The following is a 10225-nucleotide window of genomic DNA, read 5'->3' on the forward strand; positions in this document are numbered from 1 at the left end:
GCCAGAGACGAGGCTTGATCACTCAGAGCTTTTGTGTAATAAAGTTTTATTAACGCATAAAGGAGATAGAGAAAGCTTCTGACATAGGCATCAGAAGGGGGCAGAAAGAGTGCCCCCCTGCTAGTCTTCAGCTGGATGTTATATAGTCACTCACAATCTGTTAATGAAAGAAAAGAATGTCTTAAAACTCAGAATGGCACCAGGCCCCTCACCTATAAGATGCATTTTGGGATAATCTTGACACCAGTCTGGGCCATAAAATGGTTAACATGAATCTTGTAGAAGGACAGATTACCATACAAATAGTTTCATTTACATAGATTAGGGGAACAGTATCTGAGTATAACATACTGGTTTGTCAAGTAGGTTCTGAGCCATTAGGTGGAACCGACTTGAAGACAGAGTCTGGGGTAAATGCATAGTACATTAGCATAGCTTAAGACAAACATTCCCCTAAGAAAAAGGCATTGGTTATCTCCAGGTTTGAGAATAGTTAACTTCAGGTGAAACCAGGTGTCATTATGGCAACACAGTATTTTAAGAGAAACCTCCTTTTAAATTTGTATAGAGAAGAAAAAAATATTGCTAGTTTGTTTCCTCCTGCCGCTTAGAGAGATAAAAATGTCTGACACTTGCAGGCTATTTCCTCTGTTTGGAGACCCCTGGCCTTCCTGCCTGTTACCCGCTCACAGAGTTCAAGATGAGCTGTTCTGTTGTGGTATCATCAGCTCTGGGCCTAAAGAAAAAACGTTTTATGTGATTAAGATGCAGGAATGTAGAAAAGAAGTTTGTCCTTTTCTCATTCTTGAGAGCCCCAGACCCCTTTCTCCTCCTTGGGGACCCTGGACTTCTATCAACCTAAGAATTGACTCTTCCAGTTCAGTTCAGTTTCAGTCACTCAGTTGTGCCTGAGTCTTTGTGACTCCCTGGACTTCACCATGCCAGGCTTCCCTGACCATCACCCACTCCTGGAGTTTACTCAAACTTGAGTCGGTGATGCCATCCAGCCATCTCATCCTCAGTCGTTCCCCTCTCCTCCTGCCTTCAGTCTTTCCCAGCATCAGGGTCTTTTCCAATGAGTCAGTTCTTTGCATTGGGTGGCCAAAGGATTGGAGTTTCAGCTTCAGCATCATTCCTTCCAATGAATATTCAGGACTGATTATCTTTAGGGTGGACTGGTTGGATCTCCTTGCAGTCCAAGGGACTCTCAAGAGTCTTCTCCAACACCACAGGTCAAAAGCATCAATTCTTTGGCGCTCAGCTTTCTTTATAGTCCAGCTCTCATATCCATACATGACCACTGGAAAAACCATAGCTTTGACTAGATGGACCTTTGTTGGCAAAGTGATGTCTCTGCTTTTTAATATGCTGTCTAGGTTGGTCATAACTTTCCTTCCAAGGAGTAAGCGTCTTTTAATTTCATGGCTGCAGTCACCATATACAGTGATTTTGGAGCCCCTCAAAATAAAGTCTGCAACTGTTTCCACTGTTTCCCCCATTTATTTATCATGAAGTGATGGGATCAGATGCCATGATCTTAGTTCTGAATGTTGAGCTTTAAGCCAACTTTTTCACTCTCCTCTTTCACTTTCATCAAGAGGCTCTTTAGTTCTTCACTTTCTGCTATAAGGGTGAGGTCATCTGCATATTACTGTAGGAGAGAAACCAGACCAGTAACCAAATCACAGCCTCCCTGCCTCCACCTGGAATTACTCAGCACTATATTTGCCTGGATTCTTTGCCAATAGATAAATAAAATATAGTAGTGTTTCAAGTATCATTTATTTTAGGTGCAACTTCTAAAACTAGCATGTGGTTGGATTTTGGTTTTAGATTCAGTTTCAGATTTATTCTTCTACAGAGAATTAACCTATGAATGATTTCAGGTTAGTTGCTCAGTTGTGTCCAACTCTATGACACTTTGGACTGTAGCCCACCAGGTTCCTCTGTCCATGGAATTCTCCAGGCAACTGTTAGGTAGATGGAATAGGGAAAAGGAGTCCAAAATGGCGGTGGCTAAAAGACAAGGAAGGTCTGAGGACCAGAGTGAAGACTTCAGGCAGAACAAACAGAACAAACAGCACTCCTGGCTAAGCCCAATTTGCATAGGGCAGGCCCAGGTGGAGGAAAAAACATATAAAAGGAGGAGCCAAAGCGCTCTATCTCCCACGTGCGCGCACGCTCTCTCTCTCTCTCTCTCTCTCTCTCTCTCTCACTCTCCTGCTATCTTCTAAATAAAATAGAGCTGTAACACTGATTTTCCTAAGAGCTGTAGCATGGTTTGTCCAAGACCCAAGAGCTGTGACGCGCCGAAGGCTTTAACGTCTGTCGCTCCAAATCTTTGTTGTGACGAGACAAAGAACCAAGGAACATACACTTGTGTGACATCTATGGTGCCGTGACTCAGATATAACCTGGCTGAAACAACCTCTGCGTGGAAGAGGCCAAGCACAGCAGGAGCCCAACTCAGCGAAGCTCCCGCGCTAGAAGCAGAAGGTGAAGAAACCCAGTGCAGGGGAAGGCCCATTGTGCTGGAAACCGGGACAGTGAAAAATGAACTCAGCAGAACTCAGACTGAGCAGCGGCCCAGTCTCAGATTCCAGAAGACCTCCGGTTAAGGTAAGAGGTTCTCGCTCCTATGGCTGGAGGAACTTTTACAATCTCTCGTTTCTTGTTTCCTCGAACCTCCCGCAAACAGGCGGGCGGCAGGGGCACAACTGAGGGACTCTGGAGAGGCTGCTCCTCAGCATGTCCCAAAGGCGCTATCTGCTGAGCCCCAGTGGCTGTTACCCAAGCCAGCGGGGGTCCTTCTGGCCTTTCTCTTCTCTGTGCCAAGGATCAGACCAATGAAACTGTGAGCACCGGTCAGATATTTAGCAAATTTTCCGGTGGGCTATGAAGGGGATTCCTTGGCATGTTTTCCCACTGCTTTTTCCTCCTGTCCTTCAGCTCTCTCCCGGGACTCAAGCCCGGCCAAAACTAATGAAACTCAGGCTCTGATGTCTCATTGCAAAAATTCATTGAGAGACAAAGCGATAAGAGGTAGATTTGTTAGGATCCAGAGGGAAGCCACCCTTCAGGGTGTGAACCATTGCCGAGGGCAAGGGCTTCGGCCATGGTATTAGGCCTGGCTAGGTTTTGTGAAGGGATGGAATTCATATACTAATGAGTGAGAGGATCATCCCAGCCATTGGGGAACCACCCACTCCTCCCTCTTTTACTTTGTGCCTTGGAGCTGTCTTGCCACCTCTGGGTGAGTCTGTTGGCTTATAGATTGGGGATTAAGGTTTACTTGAAGTTGACTTGTCACCTTGGACCCAATTGATTTTAATTGGTTTACATTATACCCTTGTGCTATGTCATTCTTTCAAAGGTTGAGCTCTGCCCCCTTCCCTCCTGTTTCATGATCTTTTCCTGAGCCCCATCCAGACCCACAAGGTTTCTACAATCTTCTGGAGAGACAACCAGAAAATAGCTGGCCTTGGGAGGGAAATACTCTAGAATATCCAACCCCCTAATCCTACCCAATACTGGGCACACTGGAGATCTTGGGGACGCCCAAACTCCAGTCTGGGGGGTCCCAGGAGGTCATCACGCCTTGACCTGCCTAGGGATCGGTCTTGGAAAGGTTGTCACGCCTCAACCTGTTCAGGGATCCTCTAGTCCCAGGGGTCCCAGGAGGTCATCATGCCTCGACCTGCCCAGGGACCCAATCCTTGGGAGGCCGTCATGCCTCGACCTGCCCAGGGATTCTATCTCTAGGAGGCTGTCATGCCTCAGCCTGCCTGGGGATCTGCACCCTGACCCGGGGACGCCTGGCTCTCAGGTTGCAACAGTTCTGGGTAGGATAAGCTTCAGAAAGACTCACCCCTAAGCAAGTCTACCTATGGAAACATAAAGAAGCCTATTACTTATGGGACTGTGCTCAGTCTCAGCAATAACTCAGGAGCCCAATGAGAACCCCATTGCCTTTCTGGAGAGGCTAAAAGAGGCACTCCAGAAGTTTACCAACCTGGACTTAGACTCTTACGAGGGACAGGTGATTTTAAAGGACAAATTCCTGTCCCAATGTGCATCAGATATCAGAATTAAGTTACAGCAGCTACAACAGCAAGACTGCTGCCTCTTTAGATGAGATGGTCCAGACAGCCACCAATACCTTTTATAACGGAGAACAGGAGAAGGAGGCCAAGGCCCAGGAGAAGGAGAGAAAGAAAGAGACAAGGCATGCCCAGATGCTGGCTGCCCTCCAGAGAAGCCCTATGGCAAACCCCAAGTCCTTGAGGGACAAGGCACGAGACAGATGCCTGATCTGTGGACAGGCGGGGCATTGGGCCAAAGAGTGTCCAAACCGTGACAAGTCTCCTAGAACGGCTTGCCACAAATGCCATCAACTGGGACACTGGGTGGCACTCTGCCCTCAGGACCCAAGAGCCTCAAGGTCAAGGGCCAAGCCTACCCTCACGATGGTTCAAGAGGACTGAAGCGGCCGCTCCAGCCAGCCCGCCTGTCACAGATAACAAGGGTGCAACTGGATGTGGCAGGTAGGTCTGAGAGTTTCTTGGTTGACACGGGGGCTACCTACTCTTTCTTGATCTCCTACTCCGGAGCCTTCTCCTCCCAAACCTGTACCATTTTGGGTGCTACAGGAAAAGCAACGACTAAAAGATTCACCCGAGCACTTCTTTGTTGCTGGGATGGACAAATATTTTCCCACCAGTTTCTGGTGGTCCCTGAGTGTCCTACTCCCTTATTGGGAAGAGATATACTCACTAAACTGGGGACCACCCTTGTGATGGGAAGTTTTTCAGCCCGTAGAGCTCTACAGCTCCTGGTTACTACTGAGGAATCCATTACACCTTCAATAGAGAGGGACCAAAAACTATGGGAAGACAAAACTAACCCCCAGATGTGGGACCAGGGGATTCCTGGATGAGCCCACCAAGCTGAACCGGTCATCATTGTCCTCCGAGATCCCACTTGGTTTCCTAACCGGAAACAATATCCTCTCAAAAGAGAGGCTCAGGAGGGACTACAGCCTTTAATAAATAAATTCCTTGCTTGTGGGCTATTGGTCCCCACTAGTTCGCCATGTAACACCCCAATCCTCTCAGTAAAGAAAAAAGACGGAACCTGGAGACTGGTTCAAGATCTCCGGATCATAAATGAAGGTGTAGTCCTCCTCCATCCCACAGTACCCAATCCCTATGTAATCTTGGGAGAAATCCCACCCAGTGCCAAGTTTACAGTCTTGGATCTCAAAGATGCATTTTTTTGCATACCACTGGCTAAAGAATCCCAATACCTTTTTGCCTTTGAGTGGGAGGCCCCAGGAGAAAAACACCAACAGATGACTTGGACAGTATTACCTCAGGGGTTCAGAGATAGCCCCCACCTGTTTGGACGGGCCCTTAGCCGGGATCTCCTAGATCTGGATCTGGGACCTAATGGGAAAATATTACAATATGTAGATGACCTACTAATTTGCTCTCCAGATGAGAAAAGCACCCAACAACATGCAATTCAGGTTCTAAACTTCTTGGCAGAAAGGGGATATAAAGTCTCCCGTGCTAAGGCACAGATGGCCGAGACAAAGGTCACTTACCTGGGAGTTCAGATTACACACAGGTCCAGGAGGCTATCCTCTGATCGGGTACAAGGAATCCTCCAGTTGCCCTCCCCCGTGACTCGGGAACAATTGTGAGCTTTCCTGGGGCTAACTGGTTATTGTAGAATCCGGATACCCAACTATGGTCTAAATGCCCAGCCCTTATATGAAAGCTTAAAGGGACGAGATGAGTCAATCCCACTGATGTGGGGAACTCCTCAAAAGGAGGCAGAGGCTACACTAAAACAGGCCTTAACTCAGGCACCTGCCTTGAGGTTGCCAGACCCAGAAAAAGCATTCCAACCTTATGTCCATGAAAGAGAGGGAATAGCCTTGGGAGTGTTAACTCAAAGGTTGGGATCTGAGCCCCAGCCTGTAGCTTACTTATCCAAGAGGCTCGATCCAACTTCCCGAGGTTGGCCCCCCTGCCTTCGAAATCTTGCAGCTATTGCAATCATGATAGAAGATGCTTTAAAACTCTCCTTTGGGGGCAAACTATTTTTACCAGCCACCAAGTAAAACAACTCCTAAATGGGAGAGGCCATTTATGGATGTCTGATCAAAGAATCCTCAGATATCAAGTAATGCTGATGGAAAATCCAGGCCTCACTATATCCCCTTGTGAGGTTCTTAACCCAGCCACCCTCCTGCCTACCCCCAAGGGCTCTCTCCCCTTTCACTCTTGTCTAGAAACCTTGGACCACTGGACAAAACCCCGAGAGGGATTATCAGAAGATCCTCTGACCAGTCCTGAGGAAATCTGGTACACTGATGGAAGCAGCTTTGTTTTGGATGGAAAAAGAAGAGCCGGGGATGCAGTAGTCTCCGATTTTGAGACCACAGAGGCTAAGCCTCTGCCACCAGGTACTTCAGCCCAATTAGCTGAGCTCATAGCCCTGACCCGAGCTTTAGAGCTGGGAAAAGGAAAAAGAATAGCCATTTACACTGACTCCAGGTATGCCTTTCTGGTGCTACATGCACATGCCTCTGTTTGGGAAGAAAGGGGCACTTGACCACCCGAGGGTCCCCAATCAAATGTGATCAGATTCTTCGACTCTTGGAGGCAGTCCATCTGCCCACTGAGGTTTCAGTCTCCCATTGTAAAGGACACCAAAAAGGGAACACAGAAGTGGCACGAGGGAACCAAGCAGCTGATCAGGCAGCTAGGAGAGCAGCATTACAGAACCATGACCTAATAGGGATTGCCACCTTAGTTCCACAGACTAATTTGCCAGAAACTCCTTCATATACTAAAGGTGAGGTTCTTAAAGCTAAGAGTGAGGGCTTTCAAGAAGATCATATGGGGTGGTTCCAAAAGGAGGGACTCCTTTTTCTGCCTGGAAACCTCCAATGGAAGTTGGTTAACTCCTTACATGCCACTACTCATTTAGGAGAAAAGGCCCTCCAAAGATTACTAGAAAGGTCCTTCAGTGGAACAGGCCTCCAAACAACTATAAGACAGGTGGTCTCCTCTTGTCTCACTTGCCAATTAAACAACCCCCAGGGAGCTTGAAGACCCCAGCTGGCCCAGCCCGTCCAACGACGTGGGGCCTACCCAGGAGAGGACTGGCAGATGGACTTCACCCAGATGCCAGTTTCTCAAGGGTATAAATACCTATTAGTTATGATAGATACATTCACAGGATGGATTGAAGGCTTTCTCACCCGGACTGAGAAGGCTGAGGAGGTGGTAAAAAAAACTGCTCCATGAAATCATTCCAAGATTTGGTCTGCCCAGGTCATTCCAAAGTGACAATGGGACATCATTTACTTCTAAGGTCACCCAAGGGGTCTCGAAAGCATTGGGCATTACTAATTATCTCCATTGTGCCTGGAGGCCTCAATCTTCAGGAAAAGTAGAAAGAGCCAATCAATTCTTAAAATCAGCGATAAAAAGATAACCCAGGAGACCTCCCTGGGATAGAAGGAGGCTTTACCAATAGCTCTCCTCTGCACCCGCATTGCCCCTAAGGAACAGGTTGGTCTTAGTCCTTATGAGATGCTATATGGGAGACCTTTTGTTTATGTCAATGACCTCTTCCTAGATCCAGAGGTTCAGACCCTCCAGTCTTATACCATGGCCATTGGGCAATTCGAACAGGATATACGCTTGTGGGGTATGAACCAGGACCCAAAAGATTCTAAAGAGTCACCACTATATGCTCCAGGGACTCAAGTCCTAATTAAAGTCTGGAAAGATGGGTCCCCAAAGGCTCAACTCCAGCCCACATGGAAGGGCCCCTACCCTGCAATACTTTCTACCCCCACAGCAGTCAAGGTACCAGAACATGACTCCTGGATTCACTACTCACGAGTCAAGCCATGGAAGAAAACAGAAGAGGACACTCAATATACCTGTGAGCCCCTGGGAGATCTCAGATACCTATTCGAACTACCAATGAGTGTCATTCTAATGAACACCCCCAAAATCTGGTTTCTGGGGATAAGATTTCTCAGGATAACTCTAAGAAGCCAACACAGCTTGACTTGACCAAAACAGACAGGAGATAGATCTTCTGATCCCTGAACAAGGAGGGACTTGAGCCATCCTGGCAATGTGAATTTAAAATTGACTAATGTCCCTACTAGTCCTTGTTATGCTATATTGATGATGATTATGATTATTCCATGTACTGTCAATTGTCTAACCTGCTTTGTCTCTGCCCAGGTCAACCAGCTACAACATGCAGTGCCAGTTCAACAAAGATATAAAACTACAGCTGACCATGGAAAATATCACACAGCCTTGGACACCGCTATAAGGACTCTGAGGCTTGAGACTAGCAAGAGAGGGAGGCCCAATACCCCTCGCCACCCCAGTTCAGCAGGAAGTAGCCAGAAAGACCTCGATGCCCCTATTCCCAAAGAATTGGGCATCCCATCTCTTGAGGGGGGAATGTTAGGTAGGTGGAATAGGGAAAAGGAGTCCAAAATGGCGGTGGTTAAAAGACAAGGAAGGTCTGAGGACCAGAGTGAAGACTTTAGGCAGAACAAACAGAACAAACAGCACTCCTGGCTAAGCCCAATTTGCATAGGGCAGGCCCAGGTGGAGGAAAAAACATATAAAAGGAGGAGCCAAAGCGCTTTCTCTCGGACTCTATCTCCCTCGTGCACGCATGCTCTCTCTCTCTCTCTCTCTCACTCTCCTGCTATCTTCTAAATAAAATAGAGCTGTAACACTGATTTTCCTAAGAGCTGTAGCACGGTTTGTCCAAGACCCGAGAGCTGTGACGCACCGAGGGCTTTAATGTCTGTCGCTCCAAATCTTTGTTGTGACGAGACAAAGAACCGAGGAACATACACTTGCGTGACTCAACAATACTGGAGTGGGTTGCCATTTCCTTCTCCAGGGGATCTTCCCAATCCAGGGCTTGAACCTGGGTCTCCTGCATTGCGGGCAGGTTCTGTACCATTTGAGCCACCAGGGAAGTCTGGGAATGATTTAAAATGATATCTAATTTAAATACTCTTTCCTCATTTTAACTTAGGCTTGCATGCAGCTTCCTTCTTTTGGTACTGGATTGGTATTTTCTTCTGTGTTCTCTATCTTTTACAAGCAATATGTACTATATTCAGTGCTAACTAGTGATTATTTTTAGTTCTTAATGGCATTCTTCAGCCATATTTCCCTAATTAGTAGAGTCACTGGTGTTGACTTAAAAAAGATGTACAATTTGAGAGTTGTGAGTTAAGTTTTATTTGGGGCAAAATGAGGACTACAGCCCGGGAGGCGGCATCTCAGATAGCTCTGAGAGACTGTTCCAAAGCAGCAGTGGGGGAAGGTTTTGGTGAAGGGGGAGTTCAATGCTGTGAAGCAGTCATTTCATGAAAGGCTTTTCATTAGTCATGAGGATCTGATGTCACCCTGAAGGGATTTAGTGCTTCTCTAGATATGAAGAGATGCAAGGACTGAGATAATAAAATCTGTTCCTAAAAACATCCAACTCTCTAAAGACCTGTCCCACCAGATTCCCTAGAGCACAGAGTGCTTCACTCTGCCCTGAACTCCCTCAGGGGGTGTTAGGGGTCGCCAGCGAGCGGCGTGGGGTTCGATCTCCGTGGGGGCAGATGGCAAGCGCCTTTGCTGCTGAGTCGTTGGCAATGCTCTTGCAAGTGTCAATTTGCAGTTGGCACTGGCGACATGATGTGTCTTGAATCCCCTTCTGCTGAAGGCGTGCTTGTAGAGCCTCACCTCCTCACACATGTGCCGTACGTATGTCCACTGCCCAGGATGAGAGGAAACATCTACTGCTTTAAATGGCTATTGCAGTTATTGTATATAATCTTATGTCATGTAATTCAATATTGAGATTTCTTTTTACATTTTCATTTCATTTTAAAAGCAGTTTAATTACTTAGATCATCTCTACTTAGACTGATTCAGGGCTAACAGGTTTTATAATACCACCACTTTCTCATTCTTGAAAATTTTCATTTTCTCTATTTGTTGAACTGTTGACATGCAATGTCGTTAAAAAAAGTTGGAGTTCCTGGGTGGCGTCTGAGTTCTATGTTTTCTGAGCATTTATGTCTTTTCCTGCCTTTACACGTGAAGAGATCTGGCTGGGTATAAATCTGATGTCTAGGTTTGTAGAGAAATCTGACAGTGGCTTGATT

General features: G+C 46.9%; 1 long non-coding RNA gene across 1 annotated transcript; it reads left to right on the forward strand.

Annotated features, from left to right (window-relative positions):
- Positions 1–1952: 1952 nt before the first annotated feature.
- LOC129659719 (uncharacterized) lies at positions 1953–8791 on the forward strand. Its single transcript, XR_008718200.1, has 4 exons — positions 1953–2619; positions 6299–6472; positions 7879–7965; positions 8277–8791. It is a non-coding gene; the product is annotated as an uncharacterized LOC129659719 (long non-coding RNA).
- The last annotated feature ends 1434 nt before the right edge of the window (positions 8792–10225 follow it).

Source organism: Bubalus kerabau, chromosome 8 (assembly GCF_029407905.1).
Source record: "Bubalus kerabau isolate K-KA32 ecotype Philippines breed swamp buffalo chromosome 8, PCC_UOA_SB_1v2, whole genome shotgun sequence".
In the NCBI taxonomy this organism is placed as follows: Eukaryota; Metazoa; Chordata; class Mammalia; order Artiodactyla; family Bovidae; genus Bubalus; species Bubalus kerabau.